The following is a 17,729-nucleotide window of genomic DNA, read 5'->3' as shown; positions in this document are numbered from 1 at the left end:
TGGAGATCATGATTTCCGATTTAATATCAGCTGGAATAGTTATTGGAACTATTTCTTCTTCTTCTTCAGGTGCCTTTCTACCCTGTTTCTTAAGTGGACTATGGGTGGACTTTCTAGGAGTTGCGGTGACATTATCAAATCCGCGTTTAGTCGCAGAGCCTTTTTCGCCCCTACCGTTCGCCATGTTGATACTATCGGAGTAAAAATCCGCTATGATCTTCTTTACAAGTTCTACATACAGTGTATGCCTTTAGTATTGTCAATGTAGCACATTGTTTGGAACTAAACATTTGAAACCAAGTTGAAAAAAATGTCGTAAATAACTTAATTGCTGTGTGATGTTCACGAAAGCAAAATAAATATAAATGGAGAGTGTTAATTTTGCCTCCCTTGTTCATTTTCTTGGCAACTCCGACTAATGTCCTTGCGAAGAGACTTCCCCTTTGTTTGCTTAATTCTGATCTTGTAATTTTCAATCACATCCTTTGCAAAGGAGCATGATCGAACCCGTACATATAGAGTCATAATGCCATACAATACATCCTTGATCACATGACCAGCTGGCTTGATTTCTGCATCAGTTACAATCAATCCATAGTGAGAAAGAACATCATTGTCACTAGTAGCCTTAAGAGTTATTGTGACTATGTCAATTCCTCGAGAAGCCACTTTTGGAGAAAGCTGGCGGAAGTAATGTTCTGCGCTCAAAAATATTTTCTGTGCTGGTTCTGTAAGTGACCATAGCCCGCCACGGTTCAAACTTGAAATCAGCTTTTGTCTTGAGTCATTGTTACCATCAAGTTTGCCAGCTTTAAGTATTGCCATAGCTTGCTGGCTCTCCACTGTGTTGATTCTTGCATGTTTTTTGTACAAATTATGGAAGACATAACCTCCTAGGTATTGTAAGCCAGCCTTTTCCCTCTCAGATAGTACTGTAGTGGTGGGGCTATTGTCACCAGAGTTTTTGTTTTGTTTACTGTGTGCAATTAGACAATCTGCAACTTTTGTTGACAACAGTGTGGCAGCATTCCTTGATAATCCGCTGAAAAACTGTGTTGACTTCACAGGAACTGTAGAATAATATTTCTGATAAAATTTCTCCAGATCTCCCTTCTTTAAGAACCCATCATAGATCGATTTTATGGTAGCGAATTCAAGACTTCCTTCCTCTGGCTGTTGAAAGGAATAGTTCCTTAGTTCACTCCTCAAGCTCTTTGTAAACACTTCAGCTGCATTTATTTTCCTGATCGCAGAAGCCACTACTTCAGCAAGAATGCTGGCACTCAAAGGCTGACTAGATCCTTCGTGAAGACTGCTGTGTTTCGAAATTCTGTGTCGTTCATAACCTCCTTTGGTTTTATATTTTTCCCACAGTCTTTGCAGATGATTTCTTGTTGCTGGACCTACAACAGAATAAAAACAATGATGATTCACGCAACAACATATGACTAAAACCAGCTAAAATTCGATTTGAAACTATGAATTCATGGCGGTTTCCAACAAGATATTCAAGGTAGTTTTTCATCTTACAAGAGCTATTCAGTTAAAAACACGTTCTTAGCATCTAAAGAAACACTGATCTGTTTTCTGAGGTATATGTAAAGGATAAGAGATGCGAATTGAAGCTAAATTTTACCGTTTGCTTTGTGTTTTTGACTCGAGTGCTGCGAACTCGAAGTTCTCGGTAACAAGCGAACGTTTAGGTCGGTAGCAAGAAATTAGAATCGTAAATTATCACAGTTAGAACTTACATTATTAGCTGTTGCTACAAACTGCTGCTCCACTGCTTCATCACCTTCTAAAATGTCTAGAATAACGTCCAAATCATCTTCCCATAGGAAGAGTTCTTCCAATTCATCCGCCATATTGGTTTGAATGTGTGCACCTTCGCGATCACGTGACGGGTACCTTCAACCTCAGAGCGCTCCTATTGTTTTAATCTTTTGAAGTGTGCCGATTTTCATAACCAGTCTCCCTCTATTAACTCTGATCAGTGATAGTTGCATTTTTTCTGTTTAGATTGGTTGTCTTTGGAAACCTGTTTACTTATGATAGCCCGCTGTGGTTGGCCAAAACTTTGCATACAAGACATCCTAGCGCCGAAGGCTGGTTGATTAAAATTTTTATTATGCTGTCACCTGTGTTTATCTTTTTTGTCTCAATGTTTCTCGAAAGGACGGCTTGGTGTTTGTCATTTGCAATGTCCAGACAACAATTTTTGAACCCCGCCATCGAACCCTGAAAAAATAACTAAATTTATAAGACGCCGGTTTTTGTTATCATTCTCCTGGTAGTGTATTGTTAGTGAGTAATATCGTAATTTGTAAATGTAGTGTATATCTATCAAATAGTTTTTTATTTTTTGCACAATCAATCATGATGTTATGTGTAGTGTTTTCTTCAACGTAAAGCATTATTGTGTAAGCGTAAAACCTTATTTTATTGGTGTAAGTAATCCTATTATCAGTTTGTATGTTATGTTCTTTTGTGTTGTTTTTATCAATAAAAAAAGTAGAAATATTAGCAATTTAAATTCCGTAATTGAGGTTGTGTGTTCAAGTGGCCAACCGAATTGTTTCTAAATGACCGGGTTTTTTTTTTTTTACCGCCTACGGTAATCTTTGATATGAATTTTTGCATGATAATTTCGTTGATTGTGTCACCTGTGAAAAGAGACAAACCCATATTTTATAACTTGATCTCTACTTAGTTGAATCTGATTTCAAGCTATATTTATTCCAAATTACAACTGGTCAACACGAAATTAAATCCCTTGGCCCAGCTTTATTTTGCCTTTCATCTCTGAGCGCCTTTTTTTGTCTTAATGCTGGTCGTAGAATATGGTAAGAAAACGACAGTGTTTGCCGTTCAGATCTACAAACAAAAACTCTTTCTCTGCTAAGGAAAAGATATACGGTGCCCGATTGCTGCCTGCTTTCTAATATCGTGTTATCGGTAACTCGAACTCGGATAACTCGAACAACCCCGCTAACTCGAACAAACTTCCATTTCCCTTGGATTTGAACCCACCTTTCAGTCTTATTCAATCGACTCCGATAACTCGAAACCCCGCTAACTCGAATTTATTTTCGTTTATCTTCAAAGGTCGAGTTACCGGGGTTCTGTACTTTTGATAGATATATCTTGGTATGCTTGAAATAAATTACGTGGCGGTATAGTCGTGAAATCACCATTCCATACACTACCTTACCAGTCTTAGTAGAAATATAAGCAATTCAAATTCTTTAATTGAGGTTGCGTTTTGAAAAAGTAGCCAATCAAAATAGTTCTTGACTGACGGTTTCTTTTAAAGGGCCCTTCGGTAATCTTTCATGGAAATTTTTGCATGATAATTTCGTTGATTGTGTCACAGTAGATTTGAAAAGAGAAAAAAACTTTATTTTTCATGATAACTCTAAGTCCTTTAAGTTTTATTTATTCCAAATCACCACTGGTCAACACGACATTAAAACTCTTGGCCCAGCTTCATTATGCCGTTCATCTCAATTAAGCGCCTCTGTGCTGGCTTTCCATTGATAACAAGGCACAACAACAAGTATTCCAGGAATCAAGGCGGTACATGATGACATGTTGATCTTCGTTAGTTTGACTTCGAAAAGGTTAGTTAACTCAGCTCAGGCACTGAAGATCAACAAACTACACCTTAGCTACATTGTATTACATGGTTCAAGTACGCAACTGTCTTTTCACCTCCCTACCCCCACCCCCACTCCACCCTACCCCAGCGACAATGAAAAGGCTTCACGGTGGTTTTAAAAAACAAGCCTTCTGAAATGTGGCTTTTACCCAGAAATATTAGCAAGGCAATTCTTGGTGATTTCTGACTGATGAATCGTTAAACCGCTGCGGGTTATCATGTAGGAATTGGTTCGTTGTTTATGTATGGTAATGTGCATTTCTAAAGTGTCGCTAAAATGCTGCAGCATCGACCGTTTACGAAAAGGAAACGTGCATCCGCACTGCATCTGATTTTTCTTTCATAAGTACCCAAAACTAGAACTCATATGTAGTAAGACTCTTAAAGGGACACCGTCACGGGGATTTTGATGCTTTACGGTAAAAAGTACTAAAATTGCTGAATAGGTCTTCTCGTACATGACATGCACCTTGTACATCAAAATGGAGGTATAAAGTAAATTGTTGTCAAAGGAAGACGGGAGCCAACATAGTTTTTGGGTGGTTATCCAGTCCTCAAGGACAAAACTTAACAAAATCAGCCTGACTTTTTCAAGTTGAGATCTAAAGTTCCTGATAGCATCACAAAAATATCACTTGTTTGTCGCTTCAGTACATTTGCATGGTGATTTTTAACAAAACTGGACCACTATTGGTAGTTTCCATATGTCTTAAGGCTCTTGAGTTCTGAAGTAAAACTGGTGACAGTGTCCCTTTAAGTAGAAATATTAGCAATTCAAATTCTTTAATTGATTTTGCGTTTTGAAAGAGTGGCCAATCCAAATGGTTCCTGACTGACGGTTTCTTTTAAAGGGCCCTTTGGTAATCTTTCATGCAAACTTTTGCATGATAATTTCGTCGATTGTGTCACCCTAGATTTGAAAAGAGAAACCTATATTCATAACTCCAAGTCCTTAAAGTTTTATTTATTCCAAATCACCACTGGTTAACACGACATTAAAACCCTTGGCCCAGCTTCGTTATGCCGTTCATCTTTAAGCGCCTCTTCACGTTTTAATGCTAAGACGACAATGCTGTTCGTAGAATACCTTGAGGCTGTTAAAGAAAAGGAGGCTTTTGCTTTTCGTATCTACAGACAGAACTCTTTCTATGTTGCTGAAAACATATACGGCTTGCGATTGCTGCCTACTTGCTAATATCGTGTAGCTACTTTTGTTAGATATATCCTGCCATGCTTGATGTAAATTACGTGGCTGTATAGTCGTGAAATCACCATTCCATACTATCTTCCCAGTATTAAATTTATTATATTATCAGCACCCTTAAAGGTCAAATGAACAGAAATTTCGATTTTTTTTGTTATTTTTTGCCCATGTGTTTATTAAGAGCCAAATAAACTTATCCCAAAGTTTCAAAGCAATCGGTCATTACATCGCAGAGATATTGCAAGTTGAAAAATGCTTTTTGTAGGCTGTCATAATCGTAGAGTGCTCGGAAAAATTGTCGGAAAATTGTTGGAAATAAAAACTTGTGACGTCATAATTGGTGTTTTTGAAGACGACCGCAGACCGATTCCGCAGACGGCACCTTAAAATCGAAATAAATGTGTTTAGTGACATTTCAAGCAGTTATTTCGTACTGTTCGGCCGTTTTTCAGTGGATTGATTGTTGGTTATTGTTTAGAGAGGCTCATTTTTTTTAAATAGAATAGCTAAAGCACAAAAATAGCTAAAAGTTTTGTTTGCTGTCATTTTGCATATCATGTGAGACATAGGTAGAATGTACGCTGGTATGAAAACAAATCAGGAATCTCTATTTTTCTTTCTCATTAGCATTTAACGTTAATGAGCAGAATTATCTGCACGCGCGTTAACTATGCACGTGCGTTTTGAATTTTGGTACACTCGAAGCCGTTCTGCACGCGCATTAACTATGCACGTGCGTTTTGAATTGTGGTACACTTCAAAGCCGTTCTCTGCCAAACAACAACGTCAAATGACGAAATTCTGCGTATTTTGGACAACGTCAGCCACGACGGCTAATTTTTGGTTTTTCTATTTGGGGTTAAACGCTTTCTTTGAATATTCAGCGGGAGCAAGTTCTTAAAGCGAAAAATAAGCAGAATGCGTCCGGAAAGCTGCGAGATTCTCGACGTTGCCGTCGGTACGGTCTAAGGAATCGGTCTGCGGTCGTCTTCAAAAACACCAATTATGACGTCACAAACTCGTCCCATTCCTTCCATTTCAGTGCGCAGTCATTCAAAAACGTTTTCGTGAAGCCTTCGGAAATCTTCGAATTTTTTGCTGTATTTCACGCTTTAAGGCTCGGAAAGCAAACATTTTTCTTAATTTTTCTTTATAATGGATAGTTTTAGTGTTTGGTTGGTTAAACTGGCATTTTGAAATTTCTGTTCATTTGACCTTTAATATACATATCTGTGTCGTTTCATTTCTCCCACGAAACGCGTATACAGCGTAACTACACAGTTGATGCAAATTTCGCGGCGTATTCTACACTTCCTCTCAATGTCTATATGCTATTACATGTAGTGATAATATGCGGAATAATACATTGTCGATACTTGCTTCTGTTGCTAATCGTTAATTGAGGCTACAATCAAACTGAGATATTTTTCATCTGGTTGCTGACAAATAAATATTGTCCTCAGTCTATAACTGAACTAGTTTCACATCGCGTGCTCTCACCAGTTTCATTCCCATAGTTTAATTGCGATATTTTAGGTTCCCACTCCAGCAGCTAATTAAATTTCTGTATATATTGAAGAGTTTGAAGGTCGGAATCAATCGCTGGTGTATTGTTCTTCATTAAGTCGAGCTTTAGGATGTTCCACTTCAGATCTCGGATCATGAAGTTCGCCGATTGCAAGAATTGTCGATTTCACATCTACGGCTAGCTCTCTACGTTCTTCACAACATGAAAAAGCAGTCGACAACAGACGTTCGGCACACTCTGCGCTGGCTTTCCTTGGATCACAGGGCACAAATAAGAATTGACAACAAGTATTGCAAGACTCAAGGCGAGAAGTGATGACTTGTTCATCTTCGTTGGCAGGGCTGCGAAAACTAACTGCTCAGACCAACTCAGGCACGGCTGAAGATCAACAAGCTATGAAAGCTGAACGATCACTGCAAAATATAATTCGTCAGTGATAGTTGCATTTTTGCTGTTTAGATTGGTTGTCTTTGGAAACCTGTTTACTTATGATAGCCCGCTGTGGTTGGCCAAAACTTTGCATACAAGACATCCTAGCGCCGAAGGCTGGTTGATTAAAATTTTTATTATGCTGTCATCTGTGTTTATCTTTTTTGTCTCAATGTTTCTCGAAAGGACGGCTTGGTGTTTGCCATTTGTAATGTCCAGACAACAATTTTTGAACCCCGCCATCGAACCCTGAAAAAATAACTAAATTTATAAGACGCCGATCTTTGTTATCATTCTCCTGGTAGTGTATTGTTAGTGAGTAATATCGTAATTTGTAAATGTAGTGTATATCTTTCAAATAGTTTTTTATTTTTTGCACAATCAATGTTATGTGTAGTGTTTTCTTCAACGTAAAGCATTATTGTGTAAGCGTAAAATTGCATTTTATTAGTGTAAGTAATCCTATTATCAGTTTGTATGTAATGTCCTTTTGTGTTGTTATCAATAAAAACGTAGAAATATTAGCAATTCAAATTCCGTAATAAAGTTATTGAGGTTGTGTGTTCAAGTGGCCAACCAAATTGTTTCTAAATGACCGTTTCTTTTACCGCCTACGGTAATCTTAGATATGAATTTTTGCATGATAATTTCGTTGATTGTGTCACCTGTGAAAAGAGACAAACCCATATTTTATAACTTGATCTCTCCTTAGTTGAATCTATTTTCAAGCTATATTTATTCCAAATTACAACTGGTCAACACGAAATTAAATCCCTTGGCCCAGCTTTATTTTGCCTTTCATCTCTGAGCGCCCTTTTTTTGTCTTAATGCTGGTCGTAGAATATGGTAAGAAAACGACAGTGTTTGCCATTCAGATCTACAAACAAAAACTCTTTCTCTGCTAAGGAAAAGATATACGGTGTCCGATTGCTGCCTGCTTTCTAATATCGTGTTATCGGTAACTCGAACTCGGATAACTCGAACAACCCCGCTAACTCGAACAAACTTCCATTTCCCTTGGACTTGATCCCACCTTTCAGTCTTATTCAATCGACCCCGATAACTCGAAACCCCGCTAACTCGAATTTATTTTCGTTTATCTTCAGAGGTCGAGTTACCGGGGTTCTGTACTTTTGATAGATATATCTTGGTATGCTTGAAATAAATTACGTGGCGGTATAGTCGTGAAATCACCATTCCATACACTACCTTACCAGTCTTAAGTAGAAATATAAGCAATTCAAATTCTTTAATTGAGATTGCGTTTTGAAAAAGTGGACAATCGAAATAGTTCCTGACTGACGGTTTCTTTTAAAGGGCCCTTCGGTAATCTTTCATGGAAATTTTTGCATGATAATTTCGTTGATTGTGTCACCCTAGATTTGAAAAGAGAAACCTATATTTTTATAACTCTAAGTCTATGCTTTAAGTTATATTTATTCCAAATCACCACTGGTCAACACGACATTAAAACCCTTGGCCCAGCTTCATTATGCCGTTTATCTTTAAGCGCCTCTTCACGTTTTAATGCTAAGACGACAATGCTGTTCGTAGAATACCTTTAGGCTGTTAAATAAAAGGAGGCTTTTGCCGGTCGTTCTACAGACAGAACTCTTTCTATGTTGCTGAAAACATATACGGCTTGCGATTGCTGCCAACTTGCTAACATCGTGCACTTACTTTTGATAGATATATCCTGGCATGCTTGAAATAAATTACGTGGCGGTTTATGCGTGAAATCACCATTCCATACTATCTTCCCAGTGTTAAATTTATTATATCAGCACCCTTAATATACATATCTGTGTCGTTTCATTTCTCCCACCATGAGCTATAGGATAAGTGGAGTTTTTCTAAGTTAAAAGCTAATATCTTACCACAAAATTCTCTTCTTTACTACTCTGTTTACTACTTTGGTTGTTCGATCGCAACACATGGGTAACCAGGCTTTTATTCAACCGGGAAGACCTGGATGCTAAACTAATTTGCATTTGGTGTTACGGCGAATAATAAAAACACTGGGTAGGAAAAACTTTTACTGTTGCTAGGAGATTTTGGTTTTTGGCCAATCACTAAACCGAACAAACAATGGGTATTGTTTTTTAATTTCGTGTTGAGCTCGTAAGATCAACGAGCCTCTCAATCCCCTAGTGAGGTATGAAAAAGGTGACAAACTTGAGCCTTTCCCCACATGGACGAAGAAAGGTTTGGCAACCGGAAATGAATTTTGGTTTATTTTCAACGGTGGGAAAAAATGTAAATTTCGGATAGTTTTGTGGTCGTTGTCGTTATTTTTGAAGGCTTTCGCTATGGAGTAAGCTGGAGTTGTCTTAAATTGCCTAAACAAGCAACGAGTGACTTTTAACCGGTGCAGCATGAACGAGAAAACACAGGCGTTGAACTCTATGCGTGTGTTTTGTGATCACAACTTACAAATACGAATATTCAAATCTATTCACTAATTGTTGTTGTGAATATTTAAGCTTCGAAAAATCGGCTTTTACGACTGAGTTTTTGAAATAAAATAAATAAGAAAAATTTCCGCATAGGGTGAGTTAGTTTTTATGCAGGTTTTTTGACGAATTTAAGCTTGTAAGAGAATTTAAGCTTGTAAGAGCGCTTGGGCAATTTAAAAAACTAATTGAACGAACACTCTAGGGCACGGCATTCGTGGAAAGCAGCTTTTTATTTTTGTACATATATTTTTATATTTCTCCTCTTTCTTGTATATATATTCATAATTAGATTGTTGTATTGTAGCTGATGAATTTGACCGTGTTTTTAAATAAAGATTATCCATCCATCCATCCATCCTTCCTTGTTTAATGTTTTCGACACGTATATATATTACAATTATTTACATGCGGCGTGCAATTTATTATCGTCGGAGAATCCACTACTGTTTCTGGAATGTAGCCGATAAAACTTTATTTTCTCCGATCCACTCACTACTTCTCTCAACATTAGAACGTCAGGCAGTAAAATAAAGAAAAGTAGTAAGAGCGGGCGAGCCCGTATTATTTCAATTTACTTCAAAGGTGATGTTAATAGTTCTTAACTCCAATTCATAGTCGCAAAATTCAACCATTTAATTAAGCAAGACTCCAACGACTTCGGGTAAACCCACGTTCACCTCATCCCACTCCCTGTGTGAATGAATGGTTTCCTTTGTATAACCCCCAGGTGGGCCACCTTTACATTCCTTATAAGGAAAATGGTCACCTTTGGATCTTACGAGCTTCACACGAAAGAAGGGATTATCTTCCTACCCATGGTATTATACACAGTAGTCCCAAATGCAAATTAGCTTAGCGGTCCACATGTAAGAATACCTACCCCCAAAGGCATGAAATGGTTCTTTTTTTTCGGGAAGTGGCCAGGGGCACTCCAAATGCAAATTAGTTTAGCATCCAGGTCTTCTCGGTTGAATAAAAGCCTGGTTACCGATGTATTGTGATCGAACAACGAAAGAAGTAAACAGAGTAGTAAAGAAAAGACTTTTGTGGTAAGATATTAGCTTTTAACTTAGAAAAACTCCACTTATCCTATAGCTCGTGCTCCCACGAAACGCGTATACAGCGTAACTACACAGCTGATGCAAAATTCGCGGCGTATTCTACAGTTCCTCTCAATGTCCAGTGTTCTCCCTAGGTATCTAAGGCCAGGCGGGCCGCCTAGCTTGATTCACAGGAAAATCGTTGCCGCCTGGCTTAAAAATTGAAGATGTAACACAACCCTACTGTTTGAGATCTGGAACGAGAATTCCTTTCCATAAGCAAAGACGAAATCACATTTTCACTGTGTTTTCGCACCTTTAATATCTTTATAAAAGTCATTTACCCTTGCATTAATGTGTTTAAATCTGTGAGTGTGATGCATTCGTTTTGTTGAGCAGCAGCTACCTTAGCTTTATCGAATTGCTACAGAAACACAACAGCACTTCAAGGTGTCGTACATGGAATACTAAATGAAGTTCTTGTGTTCGTATAAAGAATTGGGAACTCAGCCGATTTGGGTTGCTCAGAAAAGAAACTAAAATTAGTAAATTTTACTCTGGAAAAAAAGACAGAAAAGTGATAGTAACGTGGGGGGAACAAGTTCCGCAAATCAGGTTTTAACGGCATTTAAAAATCAGAGTCAGAATACCACCTGGCCTTCCCAAAATCCTAGGGAGAACACTGATGTCTATATGCTATTAGATGTCGTAGTAAGGCCATGTTACTGAGTTCGGCTACTTAATGCCGACCGTAAAGGATCTTTTGTAGTGATAATGTGCGGAAAAGTACATTGTCGATACTCGCTTCTATTTGCTTCTTGTTAACTGAAGTTTCAATCAAACTGAGATATTATTCATCTGGTCGCTAACAACTAAATATTGTCCACAGTCTATAACACAAATAGTTTTACATCGCGTGCTTTCCACAGTTTTTATTCCTTAAAAAGTAGTTAATTGCGATATTGCAGGTTCCTTCTCCAGCGGATTATTTAATTTCCGTATATTTTGAAGGATCTCTGGTGAAGTCTTCTTCTATAGGTAGAGCTTTTGGATGTTCTACTTCAGTTCCCACATCATCGAGTTCATCAAGAATTGTCGATTTCAGTTCAACGGCTTGATCTCGGCGTGCATAACAACAGTAGCATGAACCGCAAATGCGCAGGCACGGGCAACCCTTCGGCACAGGCTGAGCTGGCTTTCCATTGATAAGAGGGCACAAATAACAACTGACAACAAGTATTCCAAGACTCAAGGCGACAAATGATGACTTGTTCATCTTCGGTTGGCTAGACTGCGAATTAAACGTCAGTAAACTCAGGGACTGAAGATCAACAAGTTATGAAAGCTGAACGATCACTACTTAACAATAAGACGGCAAGCTCGAAGTTTCTATCGGCTGATATAATTAGTTCTGTTAATTGATTATACAATGCCCCCTAATTTATAATTTACTTTGTTACCGTTGCCGCTTTAACATTTAAAGTGTATTGTACGCCAGAACACTGTATGCAAAAAATGCAAAAGGATGTCGCCATTTAAAGTTTAACTGTTGAATACCAGAGTTCCAAAAAGAGCGCGGTAAAATTTAAAGGCACGAAATTTAAAGGCACGAGTCGCAAACGTTTTCGCTCAGCCTTAACACGCCATACAAAACTTTTAAATCTGAAGCAAAACAGTTTTTAAATGGAACACGAATTCGGCGAAGCGCTCGAATATAAGGCATTTTAAAACAATGCACACATTTGCTTTTTAGCAGATTGCAAAAAACTAACTATGAAATGACATCTACTATTACGCCGTTACATAAAAAGTAGTATGTAGAGACACTGGTTTACTTACTCTGAATTTTTGCTTCCTTGGAGAGCCTCAAATCTATCTTTCAACACTGTCGCATTGGAATGGTAGTTTGTAATATTTCAACTGTTCCTTTATATACCTGATAACTGAGTCGTTTTCCGACACTTTTAAAAATCTAGTAATGGCTCTGGAGAATTTAAGTGTTTTATCAAAGTTATCAAGATTTCTATCATCAAGCGAGTATGCGAATGAAATTAGACTAAAAGGCTGCTTCTAAAATGTCACGTTCCAGCCCTCAAGAAGTCAGATCGGAACCCCTTATCGCAAGTATCTTTACATGTTTATCTTTCAATATACTACTGCACGCAATTTGAACCTTACAAAGTCTTTTATTAAAAACATTATACAAAACAAACGGAAACTGTCACCACTAAAATCAAACAAACGACTTTCGAATCGGACCAGACCATCTATATCAATATCTGTTTTAAAAGAAATTATTGATTAATTTATTAACAGAACGGAATGAAACACTTTCAATACAATACAAGGTTGTAAAATCTACAAGGATTGACTTGTATTCCAAATGCCCCTAATGAGTATCATACTTTCTTTTCTTGATTGATAACGGATCGTCTATATTCCTCAGTTATGTCTTTGTAAATGACCTGTTATCATGATCCATTTAATTTTTATCAGCATTTAGTAATAACTTGTCAATATAAGAACTTGGCAAGACGTCCAACGAAATTAACGGTAAGATTCCATTGTAAAGGACGTCTGCAAATAACTTGTGATATTGCGATGCGTGTGAAAATACGTGATGGAATAACGTTTTCGTTCACAGTTAGCTGTTTGTTTGGACACACCCAAATTCCCTGCCAACCTTTCCGTGATGATATACAAGATTTTAGATGTAAAAATCTGTTAGCTCAGATTACGAACATTGTCATGCGCTGAAATTATGAGTTAAAATAAATTAACTCCGTTGAAGTATGGTAGTGTCATATCAGATACAAAACCACCAGGGACCTCGCGATTTTTGCTCATGCAACCACTTCTAAGTTCAAGGCTAGTTTAATCTGTGGACAAAAATAAATAGATAAAAACGTGCGTGTCGCACGCACGCTACGAAAAGGACTGAGTGTTTATCTCTGGATTTATCAACTTGTATCGCTATTGATGCAATATTGTACAAAAGTATCGAGATAAGTGCCACGTGACACACTTCTTTATATATATTAGAACCTCTTATTTTCTGCCAATGCTGAAAGTTCTCATCTTCTTCGAAGATTTTAGCCTAAATGTTTTAAAAATGTTCTTATTTTTTCAAAATTTTAAAAACAAAGTGGTATTGCTGTAATTCATTCCTAACCGATATGTACATGCTCACCTCACCAATAAGTGATGACAATGTTGGTTACAGGTCAGGATTGAATAAAGAATTATTCATTTAGTTAGTAACAAATGGGAAAAAATAAAACTCGTTCTTCACCAAATTTTAGCCTTGGGCACGTTCTTAGGACTTTCTTAAATTTTGGCCTTTTCCAGCCTCGACGTTCTTATAAAGAAAGGTTCTTATACTGAGAAAGATCACAGTGCACTGTTTTGATCCCGGGAAGGGGGGGGGGTACTCTATATATTTTTGGGTGGGGGTGTGCCGCTGGGACTCTGAAACCCTTTCCCTATACCAGACCATGTTCAAATGATTTCGAAACCCTTTACTAGGCCAAACACCGAAATTCGCTACCCTATCCACAACTTGCTGTTTTCAAAACTGTGTCACTATTTGTGTTTATAATGGAAAACCATCTGTCAACATTGTTGCCGCGATGATATTTTTAACGTTTAAGAAGGCCTCTTCCTCCTCCGAGTTTGTATTTCTATTCTGGACTTAATTCCTCATACAACTGATTGTATAAGCAAGCGCTGATCTCTATGCTTGTTTCACCATGTTTACCCTTCGCAAGCCAGCCAGTTCGTGCCAAAATACATGGCCGTTTTCAAATCGATGCGGTTTCGCCGTTTCTGACCGTTTACACGACAACGAAACCGTATCGTTTTGATCGATCGGTCGTATCGTTTCGATCGGTGCCGTGTAAACGAAAGGCGTAACCGCATCGCTTTCGATGCGGTTACAAATGAAACCGTGTCCGTGTAAACAGTGCCTCAATCATTACTTCATTGGATTTCACGTGATACTTGCATTTTTAATGTTTAGAATGGTTGTCTTTAAAAACCTTTTACTAATGATACACTTATGTCCAGGATTGAACGCAAGTATTGTTTAATGAGTATTTCATGTTTGACTGTGTTCATAGTATTTGACATTTCCATATTACTTCATATTTGACAAATTTTGGTGGGCTTTGGTGAACTATTATAAGTGAGGACACTTTGTGATGCCTGTCATGAGTAACGTGAATCTTAGTAGCGTTCAATCCTGGACATATCTGAACTTGCAGAGCTATTTCCAGAAATGTTTATGAGCCATACTCGACAGAGAGGGAGCGCTAGATTCTAGTTTGATGTTCCTGCTTCAGTATTTCATTCCCTCGAGCATTTTTACATGTAACTGTGGAAATCACTTTTAAGTAAAACATTAGCAATTCAAATTCCTTCTCCAAGTTGATTTTGTGTTCGAAAAAGTGGCCAACCAAAATTCCTTCCGACTGACGGTTTCTTTTACCGGGCCCTACGATTATATCTTTCATATAAATTTTCGCGTGATAATTTCTGTCACCCCGTGACACCCCGCGTCATTTTTGTCTTAATGTTGTTCGTAGAATATGTTGAGACTTCACTAAGAAAATGACGTGTTTGCCGTTCGTATCTACAACCAAAAAATATTTCTGAACCGCGGAAAGCGGAAAAGATATACGTTTCCCGATTGCTGCGTACGTGCTAACATCGTGTAGCTTACTTTTGATAGATATATCCTGGCATGCTTGATTTAAATAACGTGGCGGTAAAGTCGTGAAATCACCATTCCATACTTCCTTCCCAGTGTTAAATTTATTATATCAGCACCCTTAATATACATATCTCCATCGATTCATTTCTACCACGAATCGCGTATACAACGTAACTACACAGCTGATGCAAAATTCGCGGCGTATTCTACAGTTCCTCTCAATGTATGTCTGCTATTACATGTTGTAGCAAGGCCCTATAATATTCGGCCACTTAATGACTTTAAGGATATTTTGTAATGTTAATGTGCGGAAAAGTACATTGTCGATGATACTTGGTTCTATTGCTTATCGTTAACTGAGGCTTCAATTAAACTGAAATATTATTAATCTGGTCGCTAACAACTAAAACACACTAAATGTTGTCCACAGTCTATAACTGAACAGTTTTACATCGCGGGCTCTCCACAGTTTTTATTCCTTAAAACGTAGTTAATTGCGATATTGCAGGTTCCCTCTCCTGCGGCTTATTACATTTCCGTATATTTCGAAGGATTGGAAGGTCAGAATTAATCTCTGGTGTAGTATTCTTCCATATGTAAAGCTTTTGGATGTTCTACTTCAGTTCCCGCATCATGGAGTTCTTCAAGAATTGTCGATTTCAGTTCTACGGCTTGCTCTCTGGGTGCTTCGCAACATGCCAAATTCAGTCGACAACAGTTGTTCGGCACAGGCTGCGCTGGCTTCCCATGGATAACAGGGCACAAATAAGAACTGACAACAAGTATTCCGAGACTCAAGGCGACAAGTGATGACTTGTTCATCTTCGGTTGGCTCAGTAGACTGCGAATTAAACGACAGTTAACTCGTGCAGTGACTGAAGATCAACAAGCTATGAAAGCTGAACGATCACTACAATGGATTATTCGTCAGTGATATTTGCATTTTTGCTGTTAAGTTTGGTTGCCTTGTGAAACCGTTTACTTGTGATATCCCCTGGAGGTTAGCCAAACTTCACCAGAAATCCTAGCGCCGAACATTGGGGCACAGTCTCCCCGGCGTTTCTGTTGATTAAAAAATTGAGTAAAAACCCGCGAGTAGGAACCTGCCTTTTCTCAAGTTAGCCTATTAAACAAGTTTTTACATAAAGGTTCTTAATAGGCTTTCCTATTTTCTGAAGAAAAAATTGACATTGTTGCTAATCGAATTTTTACTAGTATCCAGCCTTTTTCTTTTATGAAACTTGCATACCATTTTATTTATATTTACGTGATTGTATCTATTACAATATTTTATGATTTTCAACATTGGCATTCACATTGCAATTGAGGTGACAAGGCTCCTAGGTGTCTGCAAAGACGATCCAGAAAGTCGACTTATCTTATTCCCTAAAAGTAAACATTTTAATCGAAATTAGAAAATAAGAACCTGATTTTAAATTATAGGCTAAAGTGGTTCTTATATAGAGGGTGTCTAACTGGCAAATTTTAGCCTAACAGGTTCTTAAAAATTAGGTTCTTACTTGCAGATTTTTTCTATTGCGATACATAAATACAATATTGGATTTTTCCCATACACACTTAAAAAGAGAAACCTTCCCAGGTAGATTTATCGGTCATAACCGACAAAGTGAGTGATATAAGGAAAACTGAAGACGGTATTTTCCCCTAAAAATTATAAATCACAAAGATTGAGTCGACAACGCAAGTGGACATAAGTTTTTAATTTGCTTCAACTTGAAGTCTCCGTTCCGCCAGGACTTGCGGTCACTTGCGTTGAATTGCAATGACTTGCGTTCACTTTGATCGGGATCAAATTTGCACGTAAATGTGTAACGCAAGTTTTTCACCGTTTGGCCACCCAACGCAAGTCTTGCTGTTTGATTCAAGTAATGAATTGCAGCGCATGCAGTAGCATTGAAATGGATTTTCTGACAATTTGCTTGCCCTTGCAAGTAAACATGCGAGTCCGTTTGGCCACCAACGTTAAGTCTGTACGGGATCAGTTGTGGAAAACGCACGGCCGGAGTCCCTGGGTACGGGGTCCCGGGGTGGTCCCGGGGTTTGTAGAAAACGCGGGGTACCGGAGCACCCGCTTGAGTATCTTTCCTTCACGAAATGTTTACATTTAGTTATAAGCTTTTGATACAAAGAAGCACGTTTCACGAAGATCAAGAGTTAGTTGGTGATGCATTTTAAAAGACAAATATTAAACTTGTCTTTTTAGCCAGAAAGATATTTTTTCATTATTTTTTCGGTTTTCCAAACCCCGGACTCCGCGTTCCCCACAGAACTCCGAAGCCCGCGTTTTCAACAGAACCTGGGACCCCGTACCCCAACAGCCCGCGTTTTTCACAGACCCCGTGACCTCGGCCCCGCGTTTTCCACTAATCCGCCTGTATAGGTAATTTCAACTTGCTATTACTAGCATCCACTTGCGTTAACGTTTGGTCAGGGCTTTGGGCTCGAAATGGTTGCAAAGATTTATCAGGCATCATTTTACTTTTCTTTGCGATCGTTTGCAAGTATTCCATTGTCAGTTTATAGTTGTCCAAGATATGGTTATCTCTTAACCAAAGTTCGATTCATGCTAACATTAGGAATGGGAACAGGATCAGCTGTTTTTACGTTTTAGCTGTGACAGGTTGTTTTTTCTAGAGTACTGTTCGTTACGCACTGCGTATTCCCACGTGTCGTCAATGTCTT

General features: G+C 38.2%; 1 long non-coding RNA gene across 1 annotated transcript; it reads right to left on the bottom strand.

Annotated features, from left to right (window-relative positions):
* Positions 1–6,061: 6,061 nt before the first annotated feature.
* LOC144660330 (uncharacterized) lies at positions 6,062–16,064 on the bottom strand. The gene is made up of 2 exons (XR_013572077.1): positions 15,401–16,064; positions 6,062–6,278 (listed from the first exon to the last, which is right to left on the bottom strand). It is a non-coding gene; the product is annotated as an uncharacterized LOC144660330 (long non-coding RNA).
* Between the last annotated feature and the right edge of the window lie 1,665 nt (positions 16,065–17,729).

The sequence above is a fragment of the Oculina patagonica genome, chromosome 7 (genome assembly GCF_052425735.1).
Source record: "Oculina patagonica isolate OP01 chromosome 7, crgOcupat, whole genome shotgun sequence".
NCBI lineage: Eukaryota > Metazoa > Cnidaria > Anthozoa > Scleractinia > Oculinidae > Oculina > Oculina patagonica.
The sequence above is the reverse complement of the archived record's forward strand: the minus strand, read 5'-3'. Positions and strand labels throughout refer to the sequence as shown.